Source organism: Gracilinanus agilis, chromosome 6 (assembly GCF_016433145.1).
Source record: "Gracilinanus agilis isolate LMUSP501 chromosome 6, AgileGrace, whole genome shotgun sequence".
In the NCBI taxonomy this organism is placed as follows: Eukaryota; Metazoa; Chordata; class Mammalia; order Didelphimorphia; family Didelphidae; genus Gracilinanus; species Gracilinanus agilis.
Window position 1 is genome coordinate 107,023,382 of NC_058135.1, and position 27,399 is coordinate 107,050,780.

Consider the following 27,399-nt stretch of genomic DNA (forward strand, 5'->3'; position numbering starts at 1 on the left):
ACTGTTAGAAGTGAGAGTGTATCTGGGGAGGTAGTGGTGATGAACAAAACTCTTGTGGTAAAAGGAGAGGTAAAGAAAAGGATGAAAACAAGGAAAATAGGATAGAGGGAAATAAACAGCAATCATAATTGTGAATGTGAATGGAATGAATTCACTCATAAAACTCAGAGTGGATTAAAAAATAGACACCTACAATATATTGTTAACTAGCAACACACTGAAGGAGAGAGACAGGTACAAAGTAAATGTTAGAGTCCTGGAGAAGAATCTAAAATGCTGAACTTAAAACAAAACATATGTAGCAAACAAAATCTTAAACAAAGCAAAAGCAAAAATAGATATAATGAAAATATATAAGCAAGAAACTATATCTTGATAAAAAAGTATCATAGATAAAATAAAATCAATACTAAACATGTATGCACCAAATGTATGGTACCCACATTTTTATGTCAAAAAATCCTCACAACCAAATTCAGAAAATATAAATATTAAATTAATTTCTTTAAGATTATAATGTAATCAAATTACATTTAATGAATAAAAAGTCTATGGAAAGAGATTAAAAATCAATTGCAAAGGAAATAAGCTAATCCTTAAAAGATGAGTGAGTCAAAGAACAAATCTAAGGAACAATGAATAACTTCACTAAAGAAAATGAAAACAATGAGACAACATACCAAAATTTATGAGATGCAACTTAAGCAGTACTTAGGGGAAAATTAATTTCTCTAAATAGATCAGTATAAAAGAGAAAGAGCAGATCAATGAGTTGGGGATGCAACTTAAAAAATTAAAAATCCACAATTTAACATCAAAATGGAAATCTTAAAATTCAAAGGAAAAATTACTAAAAATGAGAGTAAGAAAACCATTAAACCAATAAGATTAGGATATGATTTTATTAAAAAACTAATAAAGTAGATAAGCCACTCTTTAGTTTCATTTTTACAAAAAGAAGTAAACCAAATTACCAGTATTAAAAGTGAAAATGGTGAATTCAACACCAATGAAGAGGAAATTTAAAAAAAGTCATTAGCAGCATTTTTTATCCAATTATATGCCAATAAATCTGGAAATCTAAGCAAAACAAACAAATAAACAAATAAATAAATGTATTAAAACAAATTAAATTGCCCAGATTAACAGAAGGGAAAATTGAATACTTAATCACATCTCAGAAAAGGAAATTGAACAAAGCATTAATAAATTCCTTAAGAAAAAATCCCTGGGGGTGAGATGGATTTACAGGAAATTCTACCAAACATTTAAAGTGTAATCACTTCCAATACTACATAAACTATTCAGAAAAAAAATTGGCAAAGAAGTTCTACCAGATTCTTCTTATGACAGAAATATAGTGCTAATGCCTAAACCAGAAAGAACAAAAACAGAAAAAGAAAATTACAGACCAATTTATGTAATGAATATTGATGCAAATTCAAAATTCAATATGAGATTACAGTAATATATCACAAAGATCATACCTTATGACCACATGGAATTTATACAAGGAATACAGGGCTGATTCAATTATAGGAAAACTATTAGTATAAATGACTATAACAATAATAACCTCCCCCAAAATAAGATTATCTCAATACATGAAGAAAAGACTTGGGGCAAAATGTGGCACTCATTCCTACTAAAAATACTAGAAATCACAGGACTAAAGGAATCTGTCCCATAAAATGATAAATAGTAATAAATAACAGGGATGAGCTAGAAGCCTTTCTAATAAGATTAAATCCTACTCCCCGCACATATGAGTTTTGTAATTATTGGCAAATGACTCCAGTCAAATAAATCATTTGAAGCAGCTGCATGGCATTATGGATAGAGTCTGCAAGATCTGAGCTCAAATCCATACTCTGATACTTACTAGTGTATGACCTTGGACAAGTCAGTAAATATCTGTTTATCTCAGTTTCCTACAATGTACAATGGAAATTGTTATCCTGACCTTACAGAGTAGTTGTTAGAATCAAATTAGATAAAATTTTTAAAGTGCTTAATAATTTTTTACTGATCAATTGATTATATCAGAACTTCAACTTTCTCATCTGCAGAGGAAGGATATTAATATTTTAGTGCCAAATCACACAGACATATTATAAAGATCTAATGGGATATAGAATATTAACTGCATTATGCATTTTATTTTATTTTATTTTTATTTATCTATCTATCTATTTATTTATTTATTTCTGTTTTTTATTATGCATTTTAAAGCATTTTATAAACCTTGCTGTCATTATCATCACCTAGTTTGAATTGGTGTATAGATATAATTTCAGGAATTAATTACATGCATGGAACTACATGGAGTTTTCCTAGAGACTTACAGGTATTTTAGGGAAACGACTGACCAGTCATTAGTCAATAAATATTTGCAAGCACCTAGTATGTGCCAGGCTAAGTGGATATAAAGGAGGATATAAAGAAAGATAAAAAATTGTTGGTGTTATCATCTAATTGGGAAGTCATCATGCAAATAGTTATGTATAAATTATATATATATACACTTATATATACATATATAGGGTAAATAGTAAATAATCCACAAAGAGAAGGCACTAGAATTATAGAGGAAAAAGGAAAAGAATCTATGTTCTAAAATATTTATAGTAGATCTCTTTGGGGTGATAAAGAACTAGACCCTGAAGGGATGTCTATCAATTGGGGAATGGGTAAGCAAGTTGTTGCATAGAGTTTGAATGGAATATTGCTGCTACTTAAGAAATGAGGAGCAGGTTAATTTTGGAAAAACATAGAAAAATCTACATGAAATTATAAAGAACGAAATGAACAGAACCAAGATAAGATGATATATAACAACAGAAATATTGTTTGAAGAATGACTTGTGTAGGTCCACCTTCAGAGAAAGAAGCGAAAAATAAAAACAAGAAAGACAGTTTTACATATACATAGATCTTTTTTGTCAAATAATGGAGGGAAAGAAGAGAGGGAGTTAACTGGGTATTTTAAGGTAACAAACATAACTTAATTGATTTTAAAAGAGGGATTGAGAAAGGCTTCCTATAGAAGATGGGATTTGAGCTGGAACTTGAAGTAAGCCATGAGGCAGAGATGAGGAATGAAAACATTCCATATATGTGAGATAGCCAGAGAAAATGCCTAGAATTGGAAGATCAGAGTCTTGTTTAAGGAACAGGATGATGGCCAGTGTTTTCTATCACAGATTGCATAGGGACAGAGGGATAGAGGAGGTGGGGTAGGTGCGAGAACACTGGAATATTACTGCGTAGGTGCAAGAATGCAGGGGGAGCAGGTTATTAAGGTCTCTGGAAGTCAAGCAGGGGATATTTGATCCTCGAGATGATGGCAAACCATGGGTGTTTATTGAGTAGTCGGATGACAGGTTCAGACTTGTACTATAGGAAAATGACTTTGACAGCTGGGTGGAAGATGGACTAGACTTGTTGCAGACAGACCAACCATCAGACTAATATTCCAAGTGTGAGATGAAGGGGACCTGAATTGGAAGTGGGGAGGGGAGTGTGTGGCAATATCAAAGGAAAGGAAAGAACATACATGGGAGATGTTAAAAAGTAAAATCAACAGGCTTTGGCAACAGCTTGGATATGAGGGGTGAGAGACAGCGAGGAATCAAGGATAATCAGGTTGTGAGCACTGTGATTTTTTTTCCAGTAAAATATGAGGCAAAGTCCTCTGCTGACAGAATGATGGGAGAGGTCAGCCTTTGGAGGTTTGGTAAAGGATGAAAAGGGCTAGAAAAGATGTTGTAGTGAGTGGGAATTGGGATTAATCAGGGAAGTAGTAATAAAGGACCATTTGAGTTTATATAACAAATTTATAGTGGGTCTAGTCAGCTTAGTTTTGTGATTTCCCCCAGCTTTATTCAGCAGCACATATATAGGAATGAAGGAGTTCAGATCTTGGGAATGATCCAATCCCGAAGCTTGTCAGGGTGAGATTAGGGAATCAGGAGGCAAAGGACTAAAAGAGAAGATAATCTAGAGTTGAACTGCTTCACCAAGAGATTAAGATAGGGAGAGGAGGAGAGTGTAATTAATGCATGAATGATGGACTAGGAGAGAATGGAAAGTTAGAAAGAAATATTGAAGGTTATATTGAAGAAGAACTGTTTTAGGGTTGGAAGAGGAAGAAAAGTTAGATTGACAATGATGATCAAATAATGGAATTCCAAAGTACATGAACATGGAAGTGATGCATTAGTGGGCGATGGCATGATAAATGATATGACTATCTGTGTGTATGACTGAGGTGGAGTGGAGGAATAGGGAATAGAAAATGAATACATTGAAGAACTGGGAGTTTAGGGCATTTGAAGGAGTTTTGTCATTGTTTAGTAATTTTTCAGCTATAGCTAACTTTATGTCCCCTTTTTGAGTTTTTTAATATTATTTCTTCTTTTTGTATTAATTAAATTTTTTCAAGATTACATGTTGGTATGATTTTCAATAGTTCTTTTCTGACACATTTTGAAATCCTTGTTCCTTCCCTCCCCAAGATGGCAGGTATTATGATATAGCCATCACAAGTGTTATTCCATGTTCATTATGTTGTGAAAGAAAACACATATCACTTAGACTAGAGAAAAATTATTGGAGGAAATAAAGTGATGCATGGCACGTTTAAATCTGCATTCAGACTCCATCAGTTCCTTTTATGGCAGTGGATAGCATTTTTCAGCATGGATCCTTTGGAGTTGTCCTGGATCCTTGGATTGCTGATAATAGTCAAATTGTTCACAGTTGATCCTCATACTTTATTTCTCCTGATTCTGCTAACTTCACTTTGCCTCATTTCATATAAGCCTTTCCAAGTTTTTTTTATGGTTATGGTGCAATACTTTTATATTACAATAATATACCACAACTTGTTTAGCCATTCCTCAATCAATCGGCATCCCTTTGGTTTCCAATTCTTTGGCACCAAAAAAAGAGCTGCAATAAATATTTTTGTACAAGTAGGTCCTTTCATTCTATCTTTGATCTCTTTCAGATATAGACCTAGTAATGACATTGCTGGGTCAAAAGGTATACCCAGTTTTATGGTGCTGAGAGCATGGCTCCAAATTACTCTCCAGAAAGGTTGTATCAGTTCACAACTCCACCAAAAAGTGTATGAGTGTTCTAATTTTTAATATCCCTTCCAACATTAACATTATCTTTTTTTCATATTAACCAGGCTTATAGGTATGAGATGGTACCTGAGGGTTTTAATTTCCATTTCTCTAGCTTTAGTATATGTGCTGCTGAAGCAAGCCCTGCATTTCTCTAATTAATTTGGAACAGTTTTTCAAATGACTAAACATAGTTTTAAGTTCTTCATCTGAGAATTGTTGCCTGTTCATTTGTCAGTTGGGGAATGCTTCATATTATATATAATTATACATTTTACTCAGTTCTCTATATATTTGAGAAATGAGAACTCTGTTAGAGACACTTGCTATTAAGTTTTTTCCCCCCTCAGTTTGTAGTTTCTCTCTAATCTTGGTTGTATTGGTTTTGTTTGTGCAAAAAACTTTTAAGTTTAATATAGTCACAGGTACCTATTTTATATCCTGTAATTTTTCTATGTCTTTTTTTGGTCATAAATTCTTTCCTTATCCATAGTTGTGAAAAGTTAAATATTTTCCATGCTCCTCTAATTTGTTTATAGTTTCACTCTTTATTTCTAAAATTATAAATCCATTTTCACTTAATCTTTGTATATGGTGTGAGATGTTGGGCAATACCTTCTTTTATTTTCCAGTTTTTTTCAGCAGTTTTTGCCAAATAGCGAATTCTTCCAAAGTTTAGATCTTTGGGTAAGTCAAATATTAGGTTACTGTGGTCATTTACTACTTCATATTGAATGCCTAATCCTATTGGTCCACTACTCTATTTCTTAGACAGTATCAGGTTATTTAGATGGTTGCCATATTATAATATAGTTTGAGATGTGATACAACTAAGCCTTTTCTGGGTTTTTTTTGGCAAAGATACTGGAGTGGTTTGTCATTTTCTTGCCCAGTTCATTTTATAGATGAGGAAACTGAGGCAAATGGGGTTGTGACTATCTACTGCCTAATGTAGCTGTTGTATATTGAAATCCTTTAGTATGAAAACAGGAGATGCGGAGGAGAGAAAGACTATGAGGCAAACATGATAGGTAAAGAAAGAAGGAGGGTATCCTGAATATAGGTAGACAATAACTACTGGAATTTTGTTAAGGTGATAGATATATAATGAATAAACCTCAGAGAAGGACAGGTTACTGAATTTTTTTGTCATATGTTTTGCTTTTGCATTTCTACTTCCAAATTTCTTTCTCTCAATGTGGATAGCATTCTTTACCATAAATTCTCCAGGAGTGTCCTGGCTTCTTGTGTTGCTACTAGAAGCAAAGTCCATTTCATTGGATTTTTCCACAATGTTTTATTTTCTGTTAACAATGTTCTTCTGGTTCTGCTCATTTCACCCTGCATTAGTTTATTGAGGTTCTCTCAATTTATATAGAAACCCTCCAGATCATCAATCATTACAGCACAATAGTATTCCATTACCATCATATACCACAATTTGTTCAGCCATTCCCCAAACGAAAGATATCCCCTCATTTTCCAATCTTTTGCCACCACAAAGAGCACAGCTATGAATATTTTTGTACAAATATTTTTCCTTATTATCTCTTTTGGGTACAAACCAAGCAGTGTTATAGCTGGATCAAAGAGTATGCATTCTTTTAAAGTCCTTTGGGCATAATTCCAAATAACCTTCCAGAATGGCTGGATTAATTCACAACTCCACCAGCAATGCATTAGTGTAGGTTACTGAAATTTTGATGGAGATATTGAAAATGGCAATGAGGAATAAGTATTATTCCAACTCTCACAGAATTTAGCCAATAATTAGGAAGAATGAATGAGTGGAGGCAGCGCAGCAGGACACTTGGACTTAACCATAGGACAGCGCCACTTCCAGGCTCTGGATATTAAAATGTCTTTATGGGTCAAGGTTAACAGAGGACAAACTCAAAGATGTGCTGCAGATAAAAGCATAAATCCTTATATCCTTCATCTGATCATTTCTCTTGGAGATGGTCACATAAAGGAAAGTGAAGACACTAAAAGTAACTTTGAAGAATTACTGGGGAAAGAGTATGATTATTCTAAAAGAAGTGAAGATAACTCCGAGAGAGACCAATATTCTCATAAAGAGGATGATCAAAGTAAGGACCATCTAAAAGAAAAGCTCTATCAGCAGTTTTACCAACAGATACAAAGTGAATATGATAAAGAAAGGCCTTCAGATTGCACCATTGTTTCAATCAACAAAGACTGAAGGGACTATGCAGTAAGCATAGGTCACTGTTTGTAAGACCATGGCCTTGTGGTAGAAATGATATATCTGACATCAGAGGCAAGTCTCACCTGTGCACTCTAAGAAGTTAAAAATGATGGTTCTCCTTTTTGGATTCTTGTCGAACAATCTAACGTAGCGCTTTCCTCTCGCACCGTAATTTCACTTCACAAGTCTATCACAATACGTCGCCATATGCCCCTGGAGGATGCATTGGCTCTAGTAGCTAAGGAATTTAGGACTATTTTGGCTGAGTGGGAACAACAAGAAGGTGCTGGAATTTCACAAAAAAGCAGCTGATCTGGTAGATGACTACTTAGAATGAGACCTCTGTGAAAGCTACTCTGTGCCTCTAGGCATCAAACATCTCCTTTTCCTACTAAGTGAGGGAAAAACATTTGTCAGGAGGAGTTAAATACCATCTGTGACTACCTGAAGACCAGGAAAGAGGAAGTGGAAGGTTTTGTTGAGACACCAGATACTTCAACTGCAGTTGTAAATGCTTTGACTGAAGCTAATTGATGCCAAGATCTCATACTTATGGGCAAACCACCTCCTCTTCTTCCAACCTCTGGTAGGAACTTCTTCCAGGGTCAGCCTCTCCTTCCTCCAGTTAAGCCTCCTTTATTAGGCGATAGGCCTGCAGGACTCCTTCGAACACCCAAGGGTAAACCTCCTCCCCTTCTAGCAGTACCCTCTAAAAGACCTAGTCTCCTAGGATATGCACCACACGAGCTGCAAAGCATCCATTGATGTGGGAGAAATCAGCCCTTTTGCCTACACCAGTAGTACAAACAGTGCAATCTCAACAGGCAGCTAAACCCAAACTTTTTTGAACTAAGGAAACCTCATCTGGGTCAGGAAGAAAATGGCAATCCATTCCAAGATGGTGTCCTCTCTCTTTCATCAGTTATGACTGTGTATCAGGCAAGAATCTTTATTGTAGTATACTTTCTTTTATCATCCACATTCCCATGGGAACATTTTTTAATTTGCGGAGACTGTCACAAGCTTAGATGTTTGTGAAAAGTCAGTGTTGTAGATATGTTGGACCTTTAAGTTGTTTCATTACATATATATTACACAATAAATTCCTTGTTTTACACAAGCCCCTGCTCATTTTTAGACAGTGGTTAGATTTAATCTATTTGGGGAATATATGGGGAAGGAAGAAGCTTCTTGTTCAGTAGCAACTGAACAAGCTAGTCAACGTTTTTGGGTTCTATAAAGGTGGGGATGGGGTCTTCATGGGAATTTTTGTATTGGAATGAAAAAGTCTGAGGAGGAAAATCAGCTCAGGACAGCTATCTTTTCTAAACTTGAATAAAAAGTTGTTTTTTTTTCTGTCCAGGGCAAAAAAAAAAAAAGAATGAATGAATGAATGAAAGTACAACTCTTCCTAGAATGGGATGGGCAGCTAGGCATTTGTGGCATCATGAGGGAACCACTCAGTGAGAGCCAGGAAGGAGTGAAAAAGGAAAATTTTTAAAGATGAATATAATTAATTGGTTGCCTAAGGAACAGATAAACCAGAGACCACACTGGAAAGAGTGAATAACTTTGGAATGTGATATGTTTGGGGAAGAGATTCAAGGGAGTGAGAATAAGAGTTTTGTCAGTGGAAGTTGGGAAATGGGTTCTGAATGATGACTTTTAGAGCTTTAGAATCATTGGACTGAGGAGAGTATGCTAGGAGGAGTTTGTTCATCACTAAGAGTAGATTTTAGATAGATTTTCAGTGTCTATAGGGTTTTGACCTGTGGAAAAATGACTCAGTGTGGGCCATTCAGATAAGTCTTGACTATTTCTGACTATGTGGTGGCTCAGGGCTGAAAAGGTTTTGGGTTTTGAGATGATGAAGCAGTTATGTTGTTGACCTCTAAGCAGGAAGGTGTCGATGACTCAGTGGGTATTTAAAAGTAAGTGTACCCACCTTCAGTGACTTCTTCCCTTTCCATTTCAGATACTGTCAGGATGATTTTTAGCCTACTTTCCTCAGAGAGCAGAGGCAGGTGCATGTCCTATACCTCACTGTAGCTACTAAGCAGCCAAGGATGCTTGGGAGATGAATCACTTTCTAGGTAAGTCCTTACCTACCTTACCTACCTTACCTCCTTTTTAGATATGTCTGGGACTGAGTTCTGGGTTGCCTCTTTTATGCTAATATTTTACAGTTCTTTACTGATTTTAGGTGAATGAGCATCTTATTACAAGATGGATTTTTTTAGACTTGGTGATGATCTCGTAAATTTATGAATTGTGGACATCCTGGTTCCTTTTTGCTAAGAGCTAGCTGGCAGGAAGGGGAGAAGTCTCTGCCAACTTCTTTCGTATTCTTGGAGAAGAAAATCCTGAACAAGAGGATTGGTCAAAGTATGTGGCACATTTCACCATAAGTCATGGAATAGAAATTGAACGGATAGTATAAGGTGCTATGAAATGAAATTTGGAATGTCTATTTGGTAGCCCTACTAACCGCTTTGTGATCTGTTGATATTGGCATATTAACACATTGGCCTCCTGTTTTAAGTTCTTTTATCAATTTGCCTTCTAAGTTGCTTGTGTCCTTTAACATTTCTTTAATGTAAAGGACACAACACCTATGCCACATTTGGTTCATATCATTCACTGAGTACAATTTTACTTTCATTTAGAGAAACCTAGATATAAATCCTTTAGATGGCAGGTAGGTGATGTAATGGTTAGAGCCCATGACCTGGATTTAAGAATTCATATTACTGAGTTTAAATCCAGCCTCAGACACTTAGTAACTGTGTGACCCTGGGAAAGTCGCTTAACCCTGTTGGCATCAGTTCTTCATCTGTAAAATGGACAGGAGAAGAAAATGGCAAACTATTCCAGTACCTTTGCCATGAAAACTCCAAATGGGGCCATGGAAAGACATAATTGAAATGACTGAACAATACACATGAGTCACAAACTAAACTTTAATGATTTTTTTCTAGGATCACTGGTGGTTTGGTGTGGTTTAAGGAGCTGAAGAGTGTGTGGAAAGAAATATTTTTCTCATTAGAGGCCAGGCTCTGCTACGATTGAACCTAATGTGGATTACATATTAAGTTTCCAGAATAATTGAGTCTATTATGGTGAGGGAGTGAATACAGTGTTCTAGTCCTTTGGTCCAGTGATAGTTTCTTCAATTTTACTATTTTAGTTACTAATTGTGTAGCTTTAAAGAAGTTACATAACCACTAATTAATAACCTCTCCCCTGGCCATACCCCCTCTATTCCAGTGATTCTCATTTCCCAGTTTCATCACTCAAACCCTTTTCTCATAACTTACTGCCCCAATCCCTTGTTTCTGTTCCTCTCAACTGGAATGTCCCACTCTAAAGCTACAAGTCTCTTTTATCGTACTCCTGAAATGTTTGTTCCATATTCAACAAATTTACTTTCTTTTCCTTCTTTATTCTTTCTATCTTCTGACTTTCCCTGAGACCAACCTCCTTCCTGATAACAAAATCTCTTTGATTCCCTTTTCCAGACCTGGCTATACATTCACTAATTTCTACCAATTTACTGGTTAAGTTGGGGAGTTTGAATAATCTTTCTGCTCCATTGCCTCTTCAGGTTCTCCTTTTAACACTACCACTTGGAAATCTCCCCCTCTCAATCAATAGTATCAATCCAAATCTATGACCCAATCGAAATTCTGGTACCAATATCTACTCCACTTTGCAATTGCTATTCTTTCTGGCTTCAACTTCAGGGAGGAAGATACTAGGGAATGTTGATATTAGATCCCATCTCATCACCATGCTGCCAGCTCAAGTCTAATTACCAATTCTTTTAGTTTCCTCTTTTCTGAAACTGGGGAGCTGGAGGATAGAATGCCAAACCCCTTCTCTATATAGAGGGCAGAAATTGGACTTGCAGCTCACTCCAATTTATATCTGCTCTTCTGACTGGTTTTACTTTCCAGGAACAAGAAGAACTGGGTACCCCTTGGTTTCCCTTTCTCTTTCTATCTCTCTGTGTTGTCTTCCTTCCGTAGATTATAAACTCCTTGAAGGCAGGGACTGTCTTTCTTATTTGTATTCTTTGAGTTTAACACAGTGCCTGGCACATAGCAGGTACTTAATAAATGTTTATTGAATCGATATCTAGAACACTCTCCATTCTTCAATGGGTTCAGTGCCTAGCTCATAGACTTTCTCTCTTCTCCTACGCCTGCCTTCATACTAGAGGACTTCATCATAAATATTGATGCTCTCTTAAACACCCTGACCTCTTAGTTCTTCAATATATTAATTTCCTATAACCTATTGTTCTACCTCATCTCAGCCATATACAAAGATAGTCACGCATGAAGGCACAACACAAAAGAGGCAGGAAAATCATTCCCTTGATCATATCATTATCTGTAAACATTCTACTTCAAAGTTTGTTATTCTTAAATCCCCTTCTTTGATTACAATTTATTATCAGTCTACTTCTTCATTTTTGCAATCCCAAACCCTATTTCTAACAGATAGTGACTATGATTTCTAATACTTCCACTTCACAGTTCTCTCCTAGGCCATTACCATTGCATTAGCTACATACTCCTTTCCCCATCTTAACCCCTTAGTAAAGTAGTTGAGCTCTATTCTCTCCTCTCCTTCTTGAGTTCCTTGACCCCTTATTATATCAATAGTTTTGTCCTGAAAAGTCTCAGACTTAGAACATTCCCATTCCTAAGCATATGTTGATGAGCATAACTTGAGAAAATCCCCTCTTTGAGAGGATCCCCTACAAATTTCATTATAACTAGGTTCTCACTGCTACAAGCCAACAGTTTTACACCACCCTAATTTATTCAGAAAGGCTCTTCCAAACCTTTTCATACCTCTTCAGACCCTTCATGTCACCCATTCCCCTAAGGCATCCTTTAGTTGTACCTTTCCTCCTATTTTAGTGAAGAAAAATTAAGGCCATTTGCCAAGAGCTTCATCTTTTCTCTTCCTCCTTTTTCTCCTCCTCTTTCTCTCATGTTACCCAGATGACTTCTGCCACTGTTTCCTCCTTCATCCTTCCCTCACATGAAGAAGACATACAGATGCCCACATTACCCCATCCTTAAAAAACAATTCAAATGATCCAACTATTTCCATGAACAATCAATTCCTATTTCTTATCCTATTTGTGGTCAAACTCCTAGAGAAGATCGGCTTCAATAGGTGCCTCTCACTCTTCTTAATTCTCTAGAGTCTGACTTTTGATCTCAGTAGTCAACTGAAACTGCTCTCTCCAAAGATATAACATTATAATTGCTAATTCTCCATCCATATCATTCTTGACCTTTCTGCTGACTCTGATGCCATTGATCACCTTCTCCTTGATATTCTTTATGACACCACTCTGTAAAAATGATAAAGGCTGATATTATGAGGAAAACTAATATTTTATTTAGGCCCATGTTGATAAAATAAAATCGACCACACACCTGGCTATTTAAAAATTACCGCCAGTCCCTATCTCCTTCCATCTTCTCTGCCTCGTACCAGAGAGAGTGTCAAGCACAGTTGACTAATACTTAAAGCTTGTCTTGATCACTACCCCTGCCTTTTTTATTTCATCTAAAGCATATTAGATTTTTGCTCTATTCTTTTATTTTGACTCTTTGTGTCATTTTTAAGTTTGCCTATGGCAAACAATACATTGTTAGAAACAATCTGGTTTCCAATCCATTCTGTTTTTGGTTTTCATTTACTTATTCCTATTCCATTTCCATTCCCAGTTATTACTACTAGAATTTCCCTCCTTCCTATTTTCTCTTTATCCTTTTCTCTCTTTTTACCTTGTCTCTCCTCAAAAGCATGTTTTGCTTCTCTCTTAATTCACCCTCCCTTTTATCATTTCCATTCCTTTTTCTTATACTTTAGAATTAAATTATTTGGCTTCCAATTAATTTTTTTTATTTCATGGCCTTTTTTGAATGCAATTTTAATTGCATTTTGTTCTGAAAAGGAAGAACAGTATATGTGCTTTTCCGAATTTGTTTTGCGAGGCTTTTAGGCCCTAATACATGGTGAGATTTTGTGTAGGAGCCTGCATTGCTAAATAAAATGTATATTTTCTATTCTCATTCAGTTCTCTCCAGAGTATTGTCATATTTAATTTTTTCTAAAATTCTATTTATCTCTAACTTTTTTCTTGTTTATTTTTGGTTAGACTTATCTGGCTCATAGAGGGGAAAGTTGAGATTCCTGTAGTATAGTTTTACTGCTTATTTCCTTGACAAGTCATTTAATTTCTCTTTTAAAAATTTGGATGCTATGTCATTTGGTGTACATATGTTTAGAATTGATATTAATTCATTGTCAGTGTTATCTTTTAGCAAGGTATTATTTCCTTTCTTAGCTTTTTAAAATGTTCTATTTTTACTTTAGCTTTGTCTGAGATCATGATTGTTATTCCCATTTTGTTTTTGTTTTTGTTTTTTAAATTTCAGCTAAAGCATAATATATTTTGTTTCAGACCCTTAACTTTACTCTGGATATGCCTTCTTGCTTCAAATATGTTTCTTTTAGACAGCATATTGTAGGATTCTGATTTTTGATCCATTCTGCTAACTGCGTCTGTTTTATAGGTGAGGTCATCCCACTTACGTTTATAGTTTTTATAATTAACTGTGTATTTCCCTGTATTTTACATTTACATTGTTTATTCCTCTCATTCTCTCTCCTTTCACTCTCTTCCTCCTAATAATGAGCTTACTTTTGAGGAACATCTCCCCAAACATGTCTTCCCTTCTATTAGTCTCTCCCTTTTATTTTCCCCAATTCTTTTTAACTTCTCTTTTGGGTAAGATCCAAATGAGTGAGCATGTTCTTCCCTCTTTGAGCCAAATCTGATGAGAGTATGGTTCAGGTTTTGACCACCCCTACTTCCCAGCCATGGTAATAGCTCTTTCACACTTCTTTATTTGAGATAGTTCACCTTACTCTATAACTCCCTTCTCTCTTCTCCCCTGTGCAGTACTCTTTTTCATTTCTTAATTATTTTGTGATGTCCCATTGTAGTTCATTTGTATCCACATCCCCTCTTTATGTATCTTCCTTCTATTTGTCCTAATAATTCTAAAGTTCCTAAGAATTATAAACATTATTTTCCCACATAAGAAAATTAACAGTTAAATCTTCCTGAATTCCTCATTATTTCTTATTCATCTCTTTAGCTTTCTGTTTGAATGTCAAATTTTCTATTTAGTTCTGGGTTTTCATTGGCAATGTTTGAAAGTTCTTAATTTCATTAAATACCTATTTTCCCCTGACAAATTATACTCATTTTTGCTGGGTAGGTAATTCTTGGTCAGAATCCTATCTCTTCAGCTGTCACCCCACCCCTCCCCAATTTCATATTCCATAACTTCTAATTCTTTAAGATGGAAGTGGCTAAATCTTGTATTATTCTAACGGTGGCTCCATGATATTTCAGGGACTTGTTTGGCTAAACTGCCTTTGATATAGCTTTCTGACCATATTGTCTTGATTTCCTGGTCTTTGAAGGGCATAGAAGACCCACCTCACATGGAATGGAGTCTCTTTAGGTGGGCATGTCCCAAAGACCCTGCCCAGATGGTAGGAGCCATTTCAGGACATCACTATGAGGATCCTCTTGTGCCCACAGTGAATGATGCCTTGTCTTTGTGGTATATCCTTTACATGAGATGGCTAAATAAATCTCATTTTGTTTCCTTTAAATGATCTCAGCATCTCATTTTGTTGCATCACTGAATATTCTTAAACTAGTTGATCATAAGTCAGAGCCATGGCCATCTATTACAATATCACCACTTAGGTAGACATTTAATAATTAACTTCAATTTATATAAACTTTTATAAAAGGGTATTCTGCTCATATGATTAGTAAATTGATAAAATCTCACAAATATATGCATAGAGTTGTGTATATATAATACATATATGTATACCATATACAATAGGTAAACATGATGTCTTTATAAATACACATATATTTCATCATTTTTCAAAGAATCAGTATGTAATTGAAAAAATTTCACCCAGAAGACCATAGGAAATAATTGTCCTCATGGATTCTGATGGGTCATCAGACTCTAAATATATCATTTTCAAGCTGAGATGGAGAAAGTGGAAGAAATTGGACCAACTTTGCACTGATTCTAGAACATGACCTGAAAAGTGTGTTTCATTAGATTAACCCATTGTTTATCTATTTATTTGTTTTTCCCCCCAAGTACTAGCACCTAGTTTTATTTATTAGTTCAATAGTTCTTTTACTTTCAATTTTATTAATTTCTCCTTTAATTTTTAGGATTTCCAATTTAGTTTTTATCTGGAGTTTTAAAATTTGTTCTGAGAGGTGCTTTTCAAAATTATCCATTTGTTTTTGCTTTGCTTTTGCTCAATAAAAACAAAGTAGTGGTTTTTTTCCTAAACTTGACAAACTCCAGAAAATAACATCCTAATATATTAAAAAATGGAGAAAAAAGATTATATGTGAAATCTTCTTTAGGGGCCACTTGTTTTTTTGAAGTGTTTGTGTGTGTATATGCACACATGCACATTCCTACATGTAAATAAATACATGTAGTTACATAAATTTATTCACAAAATACATATACACATGTATACATACATTCACATACATAAACAAAAATGCAAATCTATATAAACATAGGCATTTGCACACATTTACATACGTGTATATGTATATATGTGTCCAAATTTCAAAAGGTCCAAGGGGTATCTAATGGATATTTCACATTTAATACTCCCCCTCCATTTATTTATTTTTATTTTTTTTTTAACCCTTGTACTTCGGTGTATTGTCTCATAGGTGGAAGAGTGGTAAGGGTGGGCAATGGGAGTCAAGTGACCTGCCCAGGGTCACACAGCTGGGAAGTGTCTGAGGCCGGATTTGAACCTAGGACCTCCTGTCTCTAGGCCCGACTCTCACTCCACTGAGCTACTCAGCTGCCCCTCCATTTATTTTTTACATTAAAATGTTCTTATTTTCTTGGGTTTGCCAAGTTCAGAAAATAAAATGTATGATTATGTGCAAACATATATAATTATATCTAGACACATATTAGTCCCAAAGTAATCCTGTTGCTTTGTTTTCTTCTTAATAGCAGTTTTCTTGAAATACCCCTGAGCTTTGGGATGGCTTTCAGGTTAAAGTATTAGGAGGCAACAGGAGGGTGGCTAACGTGTGTGTGTGTTCTGTTAGGATAAAATGGATTATTTCTATGGCTTACTCTTAAGACTGTGTTTTATTAATTTGGTAAACTTTTGAGTCAAAGTAGAACTTTAATTTCCAAATAATAAATATGATACTCAAAGTAAAAAAAAAAAACAAACAAACAACTAATTCTAATTAGTCATAAATTAGATTTTAATCTGAGAGCATTTATAATCATGATCTTTGGAGAAAAAAAGCCCAAGAAAATATTTAATAGTGTGTATACATTTCGAGCATAACCCATTCAGAGAGCAAATAGAAAATTTCAAAATAGCAATTGCAGTCTTGCATTTGACCACTGGATGGCAGAGCTCATTTGAAGTCAGAGCTGATTTTATAGCACTATTTTCTTTTGTCAGCAGAGGGCTCTCCAATACAAGAAATTAATTTGAGACTACTCAAAGTTCGTTTATTGTAATTTAATTTTAAATTTTGACCCAAAGTTGCATAAAGAATTTTTAAAACTTTAATAAGACTTCAGAATTTCACACTAAAACTTCTGACCTCTAAATTGATTTGATAATTCCAAACTTCAGGGGCATCATTAGGAAAATGCTAAAAACAGCAAAAAGATCTTTTTATCACATTAGTTTCCTTTTCTTAAATGAAACAGCTTTGTTTTCACATCAATAATGCCATGTCAGAAAGCCTTTATTTATTAATATTTCCTTAGAAAGGGCTCTGCAAGTACTAATAGGCGAGTGTTGAATCCCAGAAGTGTAGAAGATATGTGATTTCCACTTAGGATATTCTTAAACCCGCTGTCAACAGGTGGTCTTGTGAATGTCCTAGAAAGCCCTCGTGTTTTCTGACATCATAAGCAGATCAGTAATTCAATACACAAATATTTATTAAGCAACTGTTACATGCTAGACACAATTAAAGGTACTGGGGATATAGGTATAATAAAGGGGGGGAAATCCCACTTGCAAGGAGTTTTCAGCATAGTTAGAAGATTTGGGCCACTGATCGATTATCATATTTTAAATGAAGAAATTACAATTCTGTAGGACAGGGCAATCTGTTTAAAAGCACTTCTAAGTTTCTTTTTAAGTGATTTGGGATTTATAGGATCCCCAAAACTGAAGGAGTTCCCAAAGATGATTTAGTCCAAACTATTATTTTATAGAGACAGCTAAGGGCCATGGTGGATGGGACGCTGGACCTGGAGACAGGAAGATGAGTTCAAATTTGACCTCACACACAAATCACTTCACTTCGGTCTCCCTTAGTTTCTTTTATTAAAAAACGGGGTCTTGGGGGGGCAACTAGGTGGCTCAGTGAAATGAGAGTTAAGGTTAGAGACTGGAGTTTCTAGGTTCAAATCTGTCCCCAGACACTTCCTAGCTGTGTGACTTTGGACAAGTCACTTAATCCCCATTGCTTCTCCTTTTCTGCTCTTTTGCCATGCAGCCAATCCTCAATATTAATTCTAAGAAGTAAGGCAAAGGTTTAATTTATAAAAAATAGAGAATAATGATAGCAATCACTTCCTAAAATATTAAATATCAAATGAGCGCTTAGCATGATACCGAGAACTTAGAAGACTTTTTATTTTTTTTTAAACCCTTAACTTCTGTGTATTGGCTCCTTGGTGGAAGAGCGGTAAGGGTGGGGGCAATGGGGGTCAAGTGACTTGCCCAGGGTCACACAGCTGGGAAGTGTCTGAGGCCAGATTTGAAATAGAAGACTCTTAATAAATGTTGCATCCTTCCTTAGAGATGAATAGACTCTAGCTGAGAAAATTACTTTTCCAAGGTCCCATAGGCAAGTAGCAGATTAAAGTCTTTGACTTGGGTTTTCTGATTCTAAATCCAATGTCCTTTCCACTCTCCCCTAGGAAGATTATGGTGGAAGAGTACAAGCTTTGAAAGATCCTACCTTGCTGGAAAGATTTTAAGTATTAAAAGGCTGACAAGTGTGTCTCATTATTTTTACCAGGATGTACAAAACATTTATGCCTGTTTTCAGAGAAATCAAAAGCTGACCAGTGACCTCGAAGTCATGAAACGTTCATTTCAAGAAAGACTCAGGGTAAATTAGAAAGCCAACCTCCTTATTTAATGAGAAAACTAGGGTCTGATTAAGTAGTACAAATAAGTGAGAAGTAACCATCTGAATTTACTGGGTTTACTTGTGTCTGAATTTAATTCTATATCAATCTGCTTTCATGATATTTATAGGAATACTTGTTAGCTCATAAAATGATATTAATTTTTTATTAAAAAGTTAATTGAATTGAAATGATAACATATCCTTTTACTAGGCTACCCCTATGAGAAGTCTCTGAGGCCACAGTGAGGGCAACACTATCAACACCTAGTGGCCACTAATTCTAAATACAGCAAAATTCTTCAGAAGAGATAAAGTTTCAGGAGAGTAACTCTGAGAACTTAAACTTATAAAGTGATGGGCTATTCACAGGCCACATTATGAATGTATTGCTTATATTCTGACAGCTGCTCCTAGCTGTTGCAGACACTGAATGCCTAGTTTTTAGCAAAATATTTGACATTTTCAAAAGTCATCCTCACGGATGAGATGGAGAGATGTTTGATGATATTACAGTTAGATGGTGTCTGAAACATTTGAATGGGTTAATGTGACACCCTTATTTTATGAACTCCCCAAATTTACTTCTTTTATACAGAGAAATCAGAGTATAATAGAAGTAAATTGGGGGGGTTCATAACATTTATGAACCCCCCCACCAAAATTTAATTCTGTCTTCTGGGAACTTGCCTTGAAGAAACTCCCAGACTGACCTTGTCCCAGACTGAACAATAAGCCATTGAGCAACCCATTAAGGACCCTGATTAGGAGAGACAGAGATACTCAAGTCTCAAGGGCCATTTTTGTTTTCTTGGTTTCTGTAATTATATTTAGAGATACGTTACCTTCAGGATACAGCCTCTTTCCCAAGCTTCTTGGGAAAGTTTATATAATTTATATTATAAATTTATATATGTATTCATATATAAATATATTTATTTTTATTTATTATTATAAAATATATATCGTATAATATATATGAATATATATTATAAATATAAAGTTTATATAATATATATAATTATATATTTCCTAAAGTTTATATAAGACACCAAGTTCTTCAATTTGATGGAGATTTCCATTCATGGATCATTTTCCTGAGACATTGTCCCCAGAGTATCAGAGCTTAGCTTGGTGTGGTGTGCATGACTCTGTAATGGGACAACATCTCACGAGGACATGACTGGGTCCTGATCCAGTCACTTACAACATGTGATCACACACTTGTATCAGGTAATGACATGCTTGTATCACGAGAAAACATACGATGACCTAATAAACCTTGTTTTCCTCTCTCTCCAAAAGAATAATTCAAGAAAAATTGTGCAATGATTAGATCAGTTTTTGCTCCATTCTGGTTACTCTTACATCATTTCCTAAAACAACTTTTGTATACTATTTGTTAGGGGAGTCCTTGCCTCTTTAGGTGAGACCACCTGTTGGTAAACTCAATAAACCCTAATTCTTCCAAATTTCATGTCTTGGACAGTCTGTTGTTTGTGGCTCTGACAGTTTAATGGCAGCCCAGCTGGATGGAGCCAAGGATCAATCTTTTGGTGTGGAGACCCAGAGGTCCCTCATATAATATTTCTACACCTCTGGAATCTGGGGAATACATTTGTGCTCTGGAGGGGTTGGGATTGGCTCGTCTACCCTGACCTCATAAATCTCCCTCAGGTGATTAACTCTGGCATTAGTTTAGTCTCTCTGACAGGCTGAGAAGCCTTCCCTGAATGGATCCTGTGACTTCATCAGCAGGTTCCTCTTTCATGTTGGTCTTTGTCTGTTTCTGTCCATTCTGTTGTGCAACCCACAATAGTATCTAAGACCTTCTTTCCGGGACCCCAGCAGAAAAGATAAGTCATTGCACACTCCCCGTTTGGTATTGTGTTCAGCATGTCAAAATGGGCTTGGCTCTCTTGAAGCCCATTTTGGGGTAGCAGCAGGCAAGATGTTTACACTGTAAAGACTTAGGGTCACTAGACGATACTTTTATACCCCAGCCAGCCTAGTATTGCAATTTTCTGAGGAGGAATCATTTGCTTTGATTAATTTAGTTAATCTATGAGGGGTGGGGCATTGAATCTGAATATCCCTGATGAGTGACTTCCTACTTCTTGTGGAATAAAGAAGCCACCAAGAAAAAAGATTGATCACAAGTAAGTTCTAGGGGTGGAAAGGGAAAAAAAGAAAACGGCATATTAAAATGCTAAATCCTGAATCTTCACAACCCCAAGTCTCTCAGAATACTCTAAGGCTCAATTCCCCAATTCCTGAAGACTTTTAGATACCACCACTTCTGTAGCTCTTCCTACCACATTTCCACCCAGGGAAAAACTATCATATTCTTTCCTATTTCCTTCTCAGCCCTGGAAAGGTTGGAAAAAGAAGAGATAAAGACGAGTAAGAAAGGAATTTTTTTCTTCCTGGTTTTTAGAAATTTAGGACATTGAACTCTAATTAGAAACTAGAAATTGTAACTGAAATCAGGGGTCTAGTAGAAGTCCACTAAATTGAGGATAATGTATATCCTCAAAAGAGAGGATTGGATTACATTGCAAAAGTTGTAAATTTTAATTAAATAGTGAATTCTGATAAAGGAATGACCTTAGATTGTTTTCTTTAAGAACTAGTATCTATCTATCTATCTGTCTATCTATCTATCTATCTATCTATCTATCTATCTATCTATCTATCTAGGCTTCCAAATATTTCTAATGGGATATGCAGACTTTGAATATGTTTTAGTAGTAAGTTCTCAAAATTGGATTAAGGATTTTAAACATGAAATTATATTGATATTTATAAAGAAATTTTAACATCATTTTCTTTTCCTGATTTGAAATCACTCCCTGATAATATTAAGAGATAGAGAGGTTCATTTCCAAAGTCGAACTCTCATGGATATTTTTTTAAGATTCTTCCTCATCCTGTTGATGGCACTGTCTATATCAGGTATAGATAGGGTTCCAAAAAGGATAATGAGAGCAAGTGGCATTTAAAAACTGAAATTCTCTTAAGTTTCTGGTGAATTATGGGTTTTTAATTTGATGTGTTATACTTCTGTGTTTAAGAGAATTAGCTCTAAATGGTTTGAACTGGTTTTCACCACATGGATTAGTTACTGAAACACCAAATTTAGGAGGTCATGTGGAATTGTATTGTCTTATTACTATCAAATTTTAGTAGTATTAAATATAGTCTACTTCTAAGTGACCTATAACAAGAGAAGTGAATTTACTAGGAGGATCCTCTTCCAGAGCCTCTTTGAAAATAAGGCTTATTCTAGAATTTGCAAGGAAAAATTTTCCCAGACACCAAGAGAAACAGCTGGGACTCAAAATATAGTTTCTGATTACATGGGTATTAGGAATGAATTACCACAATCAAGGAGAGTTGATACTATTTAATATTGATTATCATTATTGTATTAATTTAGCTTCAATGTTTCAGAGGGTTTATATTTGCCTTCAAGAGGTATGACAAAATTTCTTTTATAAAATATAATTTTATTTATTTCACCAAATATTTCCCAATTACATTTAAATTTTTTAAGTCATGTTTTTAAAAAAATGAGTTTTAAATTCTCTCCCTTCCAACACTTTTCCACCCCTTGAGAGGTAAACAATAGGCTATCAATTGTGCACATGAAATCTGTTTTTTTTTTTAATTTAGAATATTTTTCCATGGTTACATAACTCATGATTCCCCTCCAACCTTTCTTCCCTTTCTCCTCCCAGAGCTGACAAGCAGTTCCACTGGGTTATACATGTATCATTGTTCAAAACCCATTTCCATGTTATTCATATTTGCAGAAGAGTGATCCTTTAGCATCAAAACCATAATCATATCCATATCAAACTACATGATCAATCATATGTTTTTCTTCTGCGTTTCTGCTCCCACAGTTCTTCCTCTGAATGTAGCTAGTTTTCTTTCTCACAAGTCCCTCAGCCTTGCTCTGGATCCTTACATTGCTGCTAGGAGAAAAGTCCATTACATTCGATTTTACCACAGTGTATCAGTCTCTGTGTACAATGTTCTCCTGGTTCTGCTCCTTTCACTCTGCATCACTTCCTGGAGGTCTTTCCAGTTCACAGTACACATGAAATCTTGTAAAAACATATTTCTGTAGTAGCCACGTATAGATCAAATTCCTTTTATTTATTGTTTAGGAATCAAGAGAATTCCTTCTGCAACTTTTGATCAACTAGAAGCCTGTCTTCTATTTATATTAATCTCACTTGACAAAATTTGACTTAAGGAAATAATAACATTAAATGTTTGGTATTCCTCAAGTAGAAATCAAAGAGAAGTTTTACCTTACTACTGTGATATAGTTAATTTGTCAGCTATCTAGCTAACTAGTGATATCTAAATCTTCTAAATTAGTAGTTTAATCTGTATCCCGATTTAGTTTAACTAGAGTCTGTTTAATGAGTTTTATCTACTTAAGGGATATATGAGATTATGACTCAGCTTGACTATGTTTGCTCAATATTGATGACGTTGAAGGGAGCATGAGACTATGCTTTTTTATGATACTCATGGCCCCAGAATACTTGATTCCTAGTGTAAGTTTAAGCCTCTTGATTTACAGTCCCCTGAGACTAAAAAGGTTTTGGTGCCCTCCTCAGGATAGCTAACTATTGCTACCACTTTTGGATCTCTGACTACTTTGTGACTGAAACTCCTGACCATCCCCAGTTCCTCTTTGGAACAGGTCAGTACCGTTCTCCTTATCCTAGCTACCCAGGCACCCCAGCCCACTTGTAAGAATCGGATCCATGGCCCCTGGTTTAGTGAGCATGTTGTGCTTTATAACACAAAATGGGGCGATCTGTGGATTCAGAATTGGTCTATTTTGAGAATCACTCCATTTTGTTCATACACACACACACACACACACACACACACACACACACACATATATATATTTATATATATAAACTCTCCCATTAGTGCTTGCAATGTAAGTAATCCAAAATATAATATGCCATGTTATTTTGTTAGGCAACATCTTCTGAAAAACAGTTTAACTATCCCTTACCCCAAAATCCTGCTATGCAGAAACCATTAACCTTTAAACGGGATAAAAGGGTATTTGCAGCTTTGAACCCCAGAAACAGGGTCCTTGAAAAAAAATCAGTTTTTTCCTTTTTTCCCACCCTGTTCCTCACTCCTTAAAACCTATAAAACCTTGTATACTGTTCATTTGAGGAGTGTTTGCCTCTTTAGATGAAATTCCCCAGCTAACAAATTTAATAAACCCTAGGTCGAGATTAACTGGCCAGTCTGTTGTTCCCAGAACTAAGAATTTCAGTGAGGGAATGATACCATGTTTATGGGTAACACAAATCTAGGGGAGATAATTAACAGACTGAATAACAAAGTCAAGATCTAAAAAATTTAGAGAGAAGAATGCTGAACTAAATTTATTAATATGAAATTTAATAGGTATCTACATATAACCCTGGGTGATCCAGATAATGGAGGTACTCACAGGGGGCCATTGGAGCATGTCCAGAGTGACCATATGATTTATATATATACATATATATATAATACAATAAAATAATATTTATGTATAATATAATGTAATATAATATATATAAATACACATACATATATATATAATCATCCTACTGGACTCTGTCACCACCCATGGAATATTATATATCATTATAGGTACTCAAAATTAGGAAAGATATTTAAAATAGGGAGAACATTCAGAGGAAGGCAGGCCAAATTATAAAAGGATTGAAGGACAAGATAAACAATGGTTTATTGATAAAACTAAGAATCTTTTACTTGGGGAAGAAAAAAAATAATAGCTGTATCCTATTATTTGAAGGACTGCCTTATAAAGAGGGATTTCATCTGCCTTCCTTTTCCCATGAGGGCAGAAATAGGAAAAATAAGTAGAAATCCAAGAAGTAGATTTTCACTCAGTTTACATTGAGGAAGAACCTCACAATAATTAATACTAACTAAAAAAAAAATGTTGTGAGTGAGTGGCCACTGGAGGTAGTTGGATTTCCATCATTAGATGAATACAAATAAATACTGTGGAAGTTGTAGAATGGGCTTCTTTTTAAGGTTCAATTTGGATTATATGACCGCTACAGCCTTTTCCAACTTCAACATTCTATGACTCTGAAACAAATTCACTAGAAGAGTTATAATATTGCTTAGGTCTATGGTGACATTTAATTAATTAATATCACAGAATCCATTCCACTTAAATAAGGTCCCTACAGGATGTCTCCCTCCTACTGACAATCCAAATTAAATGTATCATAAACTAGGCTTATTATCTTATTGCTTTCCCCTATTTCATCTGCACCTTATTCTGACAACTATTTCTTCTTCAGCATTTTCGCACAAAGTCTCACAACAATCAATAAATAATTATTGAATACTTACTATATGCTATGTATAATGTTAAACTGGAGAGATAAAAGTAAAAAGAATAAAGCAATTCCTAATTGCATGTAGTCAACATTCATATAAGAGAGATAGTAAATATATAAAGCAGCCAATTATAAGGGAAGAAGGATGACAACAGTTGGAAGCATTAGGAGAGGCTTTACACAAAAAATAATGCTTTAGTTGCACCTTAAAGAAAGAAGGTTCCAAGGGGCACAGGTAAGTGGGGAGTGAATACCATGAATACAGGATAGTTAGGGCAAAATAAAGCCAGTTTGACTGGATTCCAGAGTGTAGGAAGGGTATAATGTCCAATGAAGTTGGAAAAAATATAAGAGTTTATCTTTTAACATAGAAGCAAAAGGAAATCTCTGGAGTTGGTTGAATAGGGGAATGAGATGGTTAGATTTGTGCTTCAAAGTATTTTGGCAGCAATGTGTAGGTGAGATACCTGAGTGAGTCAGAGGAACTAGGATAGTGTTGCAATAATCTTGATGAGAAGGGATAAAGGCCTGAACTAAGCTATGAGTATCAGTAGAATTAGGTCTGTCATAAAGAGATGAGAATTTAGGCAGGAAAGTTAATTCAGTTTTAGACTTGTTAGATTAAAGATGTCTCTGATGCATACCATTTGAAATATCTAATAGGCAATTGTTGATGCAGGACTAAAAGCTCAGGGGAGAAATTGGGGTTGGATATATAGATCTGGGTATAATTCCAAGACAGACAAAAAAGAGAAGATCTAGAAAAGATCCACTTAGCGGGGGTAACCAGAGGGTCAGATAGGTAAGAAATAAACAAAGCAAAATAGTGTCATGAGAACCCATAGAGGAAAGGATATATGTGGGAAAAGAGTGATAAGCAGTATCAAATGTAGCAAATAGGTGAGGATTATGATTGAGAAAAGACAATCACATTTGATAATGAAGATTTCTATGAGCTTTACCTTAGATGTATCTTTGAGTCTTTATAAAAGATTAAACTATTCATTTCTACAAGCTAGAAGATGCCACCAAAAGAAAAATTAAAGACAATGCCTGAGTAAACATTTAATGATTTTTAATTTTTAGTAGGATTGAATAAAATTGAGTCGTTTTACAATGCAGGGCATTTTTCTGAGAAATGGTTTTTTTTTCAGATGTATAACATATATCAAATGCAAATGCAATTATAGTAAATTTTCATTTTTGCATTGTCATAATATACTTTTAATATTTCTAGAGCATTATAATTTACATATGCCCCAAGTCCAATTATTTCTCATATGAATGTCTCTAGCATTTTGTAATGATAGTCAAAGGGAAAATTGGATTTATAATATGGAAATTTGCTTTGCAAATAACTTTTATTGAACTTGCCCTTTCTATAAAGTTAAATCTGTATTAAATACATTTTTTCTACTTAGGTGATAATGTGTTACTTCTAAATATATTTAACCTAGTAGAAAGCTTGGAATTTTGTCTCTGAACCTCAAACTAGAGAATTTTGTGCAGTAGTCTTTTTTAGCACTTTAGTCACCCTGGACCCATCTCCCTGATTCATTTTTTACTATCTCTGAATGATAAAAAAAATGTCTGTCTCATGAGGGAACTTGTGAGAAATTGTTATTAGCAGGAGGTCTCTATGAGAAAATTGGATTGTGGCATCTGAGCTTTCTAGATTTTGTTGCATTACACATGAACACTTTAGAATATTCCAGGGAAATGAACTATCCACATCCACATTTAAGCCTATTGGAGAAATCCAAAGAGAAAGATTCAAGTACGTTAATGTCAGTGTTCTCTTTTTAAGGCTTTTCTTTAGATATTTTTCATATGGAGAAATGCTATATGAACATTGATGAAAGGTAAAATTTATTCCATAAAGTTTCTAGGAAGCGTTATTGTAAATTCAAGAGATTTTTGAATAAGTTAATATACAGATTGGATAGGAAAAGTCCAAATTTTAATAACATGAAAATACAATGTCTAAATATGACTTTGAGCTGGTTTTGTAGAGTTATTTGGCTGTTTGGTCTTTGTATCTAGACCAATAACAAAAGTCTTTCTAGTGACTTCTTGTCTTTTTAGCGGAGGGTGTTACCAATCCAATTAACATTGTTGGAAGGGACTCCCAGAGGTCATGTAGTTCATCTGCCTCCTAAGCAGGAAGGTGATCTATAATATTCAAAATATAACTGCTTTTTGAACACCTTTAATGGCAAAAAACTTCACTATTTTTCAAGGCTGTCCTTTATACTTATAAAAAGATACAATTATTTAAATATTATTAATGTCAAAATATGATCTCATAATTATGGCTCATTATTTCCTCTGGAATTCTGGAGCCAAACAGGT